This window comes from Sebastes fasciatus, chromosome 18, assembly GCF_043250625.1.
Source record: "Sebastes fasciatus isolate fSebFas1 chromosome 18, fSebFas1.pri, whole genome shotgun sequence".
Classification (NCBI taxonomy): domain Eukaryota; kingdom Metazoa; phylum Chordata; class Actinopteri; order Perciformes; family Sebastidae; genus Sebastes; species Sebastes fasciatus.
This window is the reverse complement of record NC_133812.1, coordinates 28,999,275-29,008,727: the sequence shown is the minus strand read 5'-3', so window position 1 is coordinate 29,008,727 and position 9,453 is coordinate 28,999,275.

The window sequence follows — 9,453 nt, the reverse complement described above, 5'->3', positions numbered from 1 at the left end:
ACAATAAAATGTCACTTGTTAAAAGTGGATAACGTCCTTTATAATAAGAGTATTTATAGCAACAGATGTGATGCTGTGGGTATAAAGTTAATTTCATTTATCTTCTGTCCTGCAGTCTGTTTTATATGTTTTATTATCTTTAGACTGATTATTTTCTATTGAAACGTGTGACGGGATTAAAACATCTTCACTGCAGCCGACGACTTCATTCAGAAAGAAAACCAGCCAGTTAAACTGTGATGTGACAAAGAGAGAAAGAAAGACCCCCGTGTGTGTGTGTGTGTGTGTGTGTGTGTTGGTGGGGGGGTCTCTGTATTCAGAGGGGTCAGAGGTCAGAGGGATGATGTCACCGGAGGGGGGGTTATAATGTGTCACCTGCTGCTATAAAAGAGGAGAAGAAGAAGAGAAGAGGAAACAGATCCCAGAGTTTAAAGGACGAGTTTTTATCTTCTTTTAGCTCATTTCACCCTCAACACATTTATGTTATTAACAACAAACCTCGTAAAAATATATATTATAACTAATATAGAGTGTTTATCACAGCCTCATATCTCTTCTTCTTCCATTAAAACACACTCACTGTTGTTCCCTCATCACCATGAACACACTGTAGTTTATTCTGAATCAATCCCACACTCAACGTCCTGCTGACACTAATATAGAAAATATACATTATAAATAAATTATAGTTTTATAATTTTATGTTTTTTATTGTTTATACTTTTTTTTATTTATCATCATTATTAAAGTGTTTATTTGACTTTTTTTTTATTTAATCAACATTTTATGGCTGATCATTATTATCTCTTTTATTCTATTTTTTTAATTAAAATTTTTATTATTTTAATACAATCTGCTTATTTTGTGTAGTTTCATTTATTTATTTTTATTTTTATTTTATTTCCTTGTATTTTATTTATCTTTTATTATCTTAAATACCTATCTCTCTTATTGCTTTCTTATTCAATTAACTTCTATCTTGGTTGTTTTGGTGCATTAATCTCTAAATCCATTTATAACATTCTATATTTTTGTCGAGCACTTTGAATTACATTTGAGTTGTTTGAAAGGTGCTATATAAATAAAGTTTGATTGATTGACTAATACTCACTAGAGCACCACATGTGGATTAATCCGCTGCTGAAAATAGTCCCCAACTAATGCTCTATTTCCTGCTGTTTGTTTGATAAAAACTATAATGAGCAGCTGGTTTAGTAAATTACTTAATGTCTTTGTTAAATAAATTAAAACACGTATTAATAAGGAGCATTAATTAAACGTGAAACAAAAACATCAGCTGCATACCGTCATACTTCAGTAAACTGTTTTAGGATTAATCAGCAGAGATTTGATATTTTATTCTCTTATTTTATTTTACGCTATTTTCCTCTATAATCAGTTTGATTCCAGGTTATAGTAAATTATTAGTGTATTGTATAATTTCTTTAAGCTAATTTCTTATCTCATTTTATATCTTTTTATTCAAAGAAACCAACACTATTTCCCAGCTCTATGTCTCTAGTGTAAATACAGAGTTTCTTTGTATTTTTAATCTCTTATTCTTTTGTGTCTATTGTGCTTTTGTATTTTATTTTTATATTTTGTTGTCCTTCTCTATTTCATAATTTATTTATTTGAGGTTGGTTTATCTATACTTTTTTTTTAAATACATTTTGAACATATTTAACATATTTTCATCCTGCAGTCAGCAGGTGGCAGCAACAGCTTGATCAAAACATGCAGCGCACACACTTGTACTTGGATAATGTGAGGACCCTCATTAACATATAATATAATATAATATAATATAATATAATATAATATAATATGATAATATAATATAATATTATATAATATTATAATATAATATATTATAATAATATAATATATTATAATGTATAATATAATATAATATAATATAATATAATATTATATTATATAAAATAATAATATTAACATTGTTTTAATAATAATCAGGTTGTTCTTTGTTCAGCAGATTAAAATGTGTCTGTGGACTGAAACTGGAAACTGGAGTCATGATTTTCTTACAAAGTATATATTATATATGACTATTTATATAGTTTCATTTCTTTAAGGTTTCCTAAAACAGCTGCTCACTGTAGTTTTTACCAAACAAACAGGAGAAAATAGTTATGAATAATACACAATGAAAATTCAGAATTTACATTTTTATTATTTCTTAATTTTTTTTTTATTATTTATTTATATTTTATGTATTATTATTATTATTATTATTATGCTGGCTGCATTTAAATATTTTTTAAATCAGTTCAAAATAATAATAAAAAAGAAAATACTGTTCATATGAACTACACCAACCTAAAATAAATAAACTATTACACAGAGAGGGACGACAAAAATAAAATACTAATATTTGTATAAATAAAAATAAAATACAAAAGCCCAACAGACACTTACAGAAATAATAACAAAAAGAATAAGAGAGAGAAATAAATTCTGTATTTCCACTAAAGTATGAGACAGACGTAGACCTGGGAAATAATGTTGGTTTCATTAAATAAAAAAATGAGACAAGATTTTTAATTAGCTTAATGCAATTATACAACACACTAATAATTTAATATAAAATGGAATCAAACTGATTATAGAGGAAAATAATGTAAAAAAAAAAAAAAAGAATAATAAGAGATAAAATCTGATAAATTGTTTCGTATATGGAGAAAAAACGTTTATTAAAGAACCAAACCAGTTTTTATAGGTTTTAACTCATTTACTGCAAATCACATATAATATAAAATCTGATATATGATTAAATCCTAAAACAGTTTACTTTAGCATGACAGTATTCAGCTGATGTTTTTGTTTTACCTTTAATTAATGCTCCTTATTTTTATGTATGTTTATTTATTCAACAAAGACATTCTGTAACTGAGTTTTTATCAAGCAAACAGGAAATAGAGCTTTAGTTGGGGATTATTTTCAGTCAGAATGAACTACAGTGTGTTGATGGTGATGAAGGAAACAGTGAAGCTCAGTTATTACAGACCTTCACTGTTGGTTTTAGTTTAGTAGACAAACACTCACCTAAAGAAGAAGAAGATGATGTCATGATGAAGAGGAGGAGCTGCAGCAGCTGGTATCTGAAGTTTGACTCTTCTTGTATCTTGAAATGTTGTTTGAGCTGCAGGAACTTTCCTCCACCTGAAAACCTGAACATACACTCAAGTGTGTCACATGATGTCACAGTCAGTGCAGGACTACACCTGTTTACCGGTTTACCTGTTTGCCGCCCCCTGCTGGTCTGGAGGGGACATGACCAGATACAGATTTTGACCTGTCACAGCAGGAGGTCTCCCGTCACAGACTAGATGTTCTAAAGCCTGAAACAAACAGAGCCATGAGGAGGAGCAGAAGTCTAGTTTTCTCTCAGAACACTTGAATTACAATATGCTGAAAAGTTATTATGGGATTATTTTACGCAACAATGCCAAAAATATAAACTGCCTACTGCAGCTTTAAGGCAACAACATCATTTTTCACTCACTAGAATAGAATGATAGAATAGAATAGAATAGAATGCCTTTATTGTCATTGTATCATTAAAAACCATACAACGACATCTAGAGTGCTACTCCTGTAAGGTGCCGTAAGTTAAAAACACAACCTCCACACATCATTCATACATGTACCACACAATAATAATAATAATAATAATAATAATAATCATAATCATAATCATAATCATAATCATAATCATAATCATAATAATAAATAAATAATGAATAAAAAATATTGCACATGTAAAAAAATAAATAAAAAAAACATTAATTTTCACTGGTCAATTTTGAGATTTTGGTCTATTTCCGTTTCAGAAAACTATATATATATAAATAAATACAAAAAATAATCAGCTTTTTACCTCAATGCAGAAGATGAGGAAGGGCACCCACAGGCATTTTTATTATTTATTATTTATTATTTATTATTTATTTATTTATTTATTTATTTTAGAGGGTTACTAGCGTCCCCCCAGAAGGTGGCGCCCGAGTTAGTTACTTGTACTTTACATTCCACCACTGATGTGGTTTCAGGGTCGAAAGGGAGGAAACTGGACACACGCACACACACACACTCACACACACACACACACACACACACACACACACACACACACACACACACATCTTCATGTTTCTTAATGTGTGTTTTTCTTCTTCTTTAACAGCTAAGTGGTGCCGAGACGTCGCCTCGACCTCCATCGACCCTCCAACAGACTCACTGAGTGATTTCTGAAGGACACTTCTCCACACGTGACCTCTGACCTCTGTCTCTGCACGCCGTAACAACCAGGTCAAGATGGAGTCGTTCTTTTCTCCTGACAGCCTGATGTTACCTTCATTTAATAAATACATAAATAAATAAGACAGCCTCTCACGGTCAGTAGAAGAAAATCACTTTAATACATATTTATATTTATATATACAGTATACATATTATTATGAGCACTTTGGTGAAATGTGACTTTGGTTTAAGCTTTGGTAAAATAAAACTTAATAGATAGATAATAACTCGTCATGGGAAATAACTTAATTTAACCTTTAGTGCTTTTAATCTGTCATTTTATGGACAAACACAATGTTGGTTTTAATTGGAAATATGTGAACTGTGTTAGTGTTTGTTTTTCTTTATGACACAATAAAAGGTTATTTTGTGTAAACAAACAAACAAATTCTTTTGGGATTGAAGTTATTATTATTAAGACAGTTCAGACTGTGAAGGATCCAGCAGAGGAGAGATGCTGTTAGAGATATATATATATATATATATATATATATATATATATATATATATATATCACAGACTGCACCTTTAAGACTAAAACAACTAAACACAAAGAACTGGGACAAAGTTCACCAGTCCACACATTTTAGTTCCTAGTTGTGGTCGCTAGAGGGTTCATCTTCATCATCATCTTCATCTTCATCATCATCTTCATCTTCATCATCATCATCATCATCATCATCACCACCACCTCCTCCTCCTCCTCCTCTTCCTCCTCCTCCTCCTCCTCCTATTCCTATTCCTCCTCCTCCTTGTCCTCTTCCTCCTCCTCCTCCTCCTCCCTCTCCTATTCCTCTTCCTCCTCTTCCTCCTCCTCCTCCTATTCCTATTCCTCCTCCTCCTCTTTCTCCTCCTCCTCCTCCTCCTCTTCTACCCTCCACCCTCAGTCTGAGACACGACGGCGCCACAGGTGAAATGACCAGAAAACTCATGAAGAAGTGAAAGTACCCAGAATCTTAGAAACACATAAATCAAAGAGACAAAACAGCTACAGCCGCCATCTTGGACTGAAACCGCTTATTATATTTATAATATTTTATTATTTAACACAGGACATTTCAGTAGAATATGACCATAAAATAGAAATAAATTAGTTTTTCTTTTGTACGGCTCTTTGTAGGCAGATGTTTTACTGGCGTCCGGTCGTCGCTTTCAGTCCAAAATGGCGGAAGTGTTTCTCTGCTGCCAGGCGCTGAATGAACATTTCACTTCTTGACCTTCTTCTTCTAAATCACCAACAAATATCTTCCTCGGTGATTTCAGCTGGTAAAAAAGATGAATATTTTATCACTGGAGGAGATGAACTTAAATGTAAACATGTTTTTTTACTTTTTATTATTTTTAAAGAAAATTTTCAAACTTCCTTAAATCGTCACTTAAGTTTGTAGAAATACACTTAAAGTTAGATTTAACCATTAAACATGAACTAAAGGTCACTTTTAAACAGATTATTCTCTCACAGATACAACATTAATATCTCGATATCTCACAGCCTTGTTTCCATATTTATCATATTTAAGTATTATTCCACATCACATAGTGATAACTTTAACTCATGTTTGAGGTTTACAAGAGCAAAAAAAAGTAATTTTTAATAAAATAAAATTCAACAGTTGTATAAAAACATTTGAGGTTTTGACAGATCAGCTTGAAAACTAGGATTTAAGTTTTATTCTAAAATAAATAAATAAATAAATAGATAAATAAATAAATAAATAAATAAATAAATAAATAGATAAATAGATAAATAGATAAATAAATAAATAAATAAATAAATAAATAAATAAATACATTTTATCACAAGAAAACAAACTCTTAAAACTCAGTTTCTCTGTGAATTATTTGTGTTTCACTGGAGGGATTTTAAATAAAGTTAAATCAGTTAGTTTTATTTTGATTATTTTGAAACTGAAATATTCAAATTAAATCATAAAATCCTCTTTTTTTAGAAGTAAACATGAAGCAGTTCAGTCTTTTTTTCTTGCTGCAAATAAACTCACTTAACCACAGAGGGATTTAATCAAGTCTCTTTATTATTAATATTAATATTATAATTAAAGCATGTTATTCAGAGAGCAGCCGGAGGTCGAGGACGACGTCTCTCAGAGCTGAAAAAGATTTTCTTCTCTGACTTACAAGAAGATTTTTCTCTGATAGATGAGAAGACGAAGGTTCACTGACCTTCACTGACCTTCAATGACCTTCACAGAGGAGTTAAATGAGAGGATGGAGCCTTTTAAAGGAAGAAAGACGTGAATGTTTCTGTTCTTTCTGCCCACTCTGCTGCTTATTCACACAGATTCTCTCTCACATTAGATTTCTGCAGGAGGGAAACAGGTGGAGGTTCGTTCAGAGTTTAAATACATTAAATATAGACTTTAATAAAGCAGAATAAAGACATCTAAGTAACCAACAACTGAGTCTGATGAAGTCTGAAAAAAGACTTTATTATTACAGAGTAAGAATAAAACAATATCTCCATTTTCTGTTAATTATTGGGATTTTTTTTTCTTTATTCAGTCAACTGTAGTTTCTGTAAACTGCATTTTCTATCACAAAGGAATAAAAAGTCATTTATTTATTATTTTGTTGGCCTTAAAGTAGCTAAAAGTAGTCTAAAACTGCTGGAATCAGCTTAGAAAATAAAATAATAATAATAAAATAGTTTGTTAACTTGAACAATATAAACTCTCCCATGTTGATAAAACCTTCAAATCCACAATAAATAAATAAATAATACTAAGGACGTGATCTCAGTGGAAGCTTATATATATATAGTGTAATTATAATATCACAGTGATATTATAACATATATTTCATATTAAGAAAGTAAAAACACCCCTCAGTAGAATTAATTCACCTTAAACTGATTATAGACACATTATAAGTCGTTATGGGAACTTTATAATATCATATCATCCTTTAAGTCTCCATAAATTCATTAAGTGTGTCCGTATACTCTGATGACATTAGTAACATGTAGTCAGTATTATGGTGCTATAAAACATATTATAAGAATTAAAACGCCTTAATTAATTCACCATTAAGAGACATTAGAAGCGTATAAAACTGTATGATAACATAAGAAAGACCATAAAGTAACTTTACAGTACATGTAGTCCCTTTATATTAAGATATTATAAGATAAATGTAATAAACTCCCCTTAAACTCCCTCAGACACATTAGAGGTCCCTGATGGGAATATTATAATATTATATAACATCTTTAAAAAGCTTCTTTAAGTCGACATAAAGTCAGTAAACTGTAGCAGAGACACATTATAAATCTGTATGAAACTTTAGAGGCAACATGAACTCTTTTTAGGAAAATTATAGAGACATCAGAAGAGAAATTATAAGAGTTAAAAATATCTATTATTCTTATTCTTATTATTTAATTAATTATTATTTTAAGTAACTATAAAGTCATTATAAACTACCACAGACACATTGTAATGTAAGTCTCTATGGGATTATTATTATTTAATCATGTATTATTATTATTATTATAATTATTATTATTATCTTAAGTAACTATAAACTCACTATAAACTACGACAGACATAAAAATAATAAACTTACAGTATAATGTGTCTGTGGTAGTTTATAGTGAGTTTATAGTTTATAATAATATTTAATTAAATAAAAATAATAATAATAATAATAATAATAGACTTACAGTATAATTAATTAATTAATTATTATTATTTATTATTATTATTTAATTTATTATTATTTTAAGTAACTATAAAGTCATTAAACAATATAAATGAGTCTGTATAGTGACATCAGAAACGCCAGAGGCCCTATATATACTGTATATAGAATATTATACAGATATCATAATAATTAATTGATTAAACTCATAACAAACTTCGTATTAAACAGCTGGAACAGAAAACATCTGTAAAGATGATGAGTCCATGAAGCTGCAGCGAGTCTCTCTCTCTCTTTCTGGTGTGTTCCCGGTTCCTCCCGGTTCCTCCCGGTGGGTTACCTCTCTCTGATCCGGGAATGGAGCTCTGATCCCGGGGTGAAGCTCTGCTGAGGTCCCGGTGAGTCCCGGTGCTTCCTGCAGCTGCTCAGTTCACCGGAGAGGAAATAAAAGCGTATTTTAATCCGCAGCCTGAAAACTAGAGAGAGAGAGAAGAGCGAACATATGAAGTGACGTGAGGCAGCAGGTCAGCAGGTGATTGGCTGCTCGGACTGTTTACACCTTTTAAAGGTGCATTATATAATATCATATATTATGATATATTATGATATAATATAATACAATATAATATAATATAATATGATATATAATATAATATAATATAATATAATATAATATAATATAATATAATATGATATGATATGATATGATATGATATAATATGATATATAATATAATACAATATAATATAATACAATATAATATAATATAATATAATATAATATAATATGATATATAATATAATATAATATGATATATAATATCATATAATATCATATAATATAATATGATATGATATGATATAATATGATATATAATATAATACAATATAATATAATACAATATAATATAATATAATATAATATGATATGATATATGATATAATATAATATGATATATAATATAATATAATATGATAGGATATTATATGATAGGATATCATATAATATCCTATCATATAATATAATATAATATAATATAATATAATATAATATAATATAATATAATATAATATAATATAATATAGTTATTAATTCAAGAGTAACCTGCAGGAAACATCTGCAGAAATGCACTCAGAATATTTTATATTTTTAAAATTCTGACAAAATATTAAAGTGATTAAATTAAAAGTTAAAGTAAAAAAAACGTTGGAAATCTACTTTAGACGTTGGTTGTTCTGGTCTCCAGTTTTCTGTATTTTTTTAATAGATCTTATAAATTAATATAACGAGTTTTAAGATTTCTTTTCTCTGTGGATCAACTAACTTGTCGCCTCATCCCAAACATTTCATATAAATCAATAAATAATAATAATAATAAGAAAAAATAATTTCGAGTTTAAAATCTTTCAAAAGTCAAGAAATTCTCAAAAGTTTAACTTTTAAAAAAAATCGAAATGTTAAATTAATTTGTTA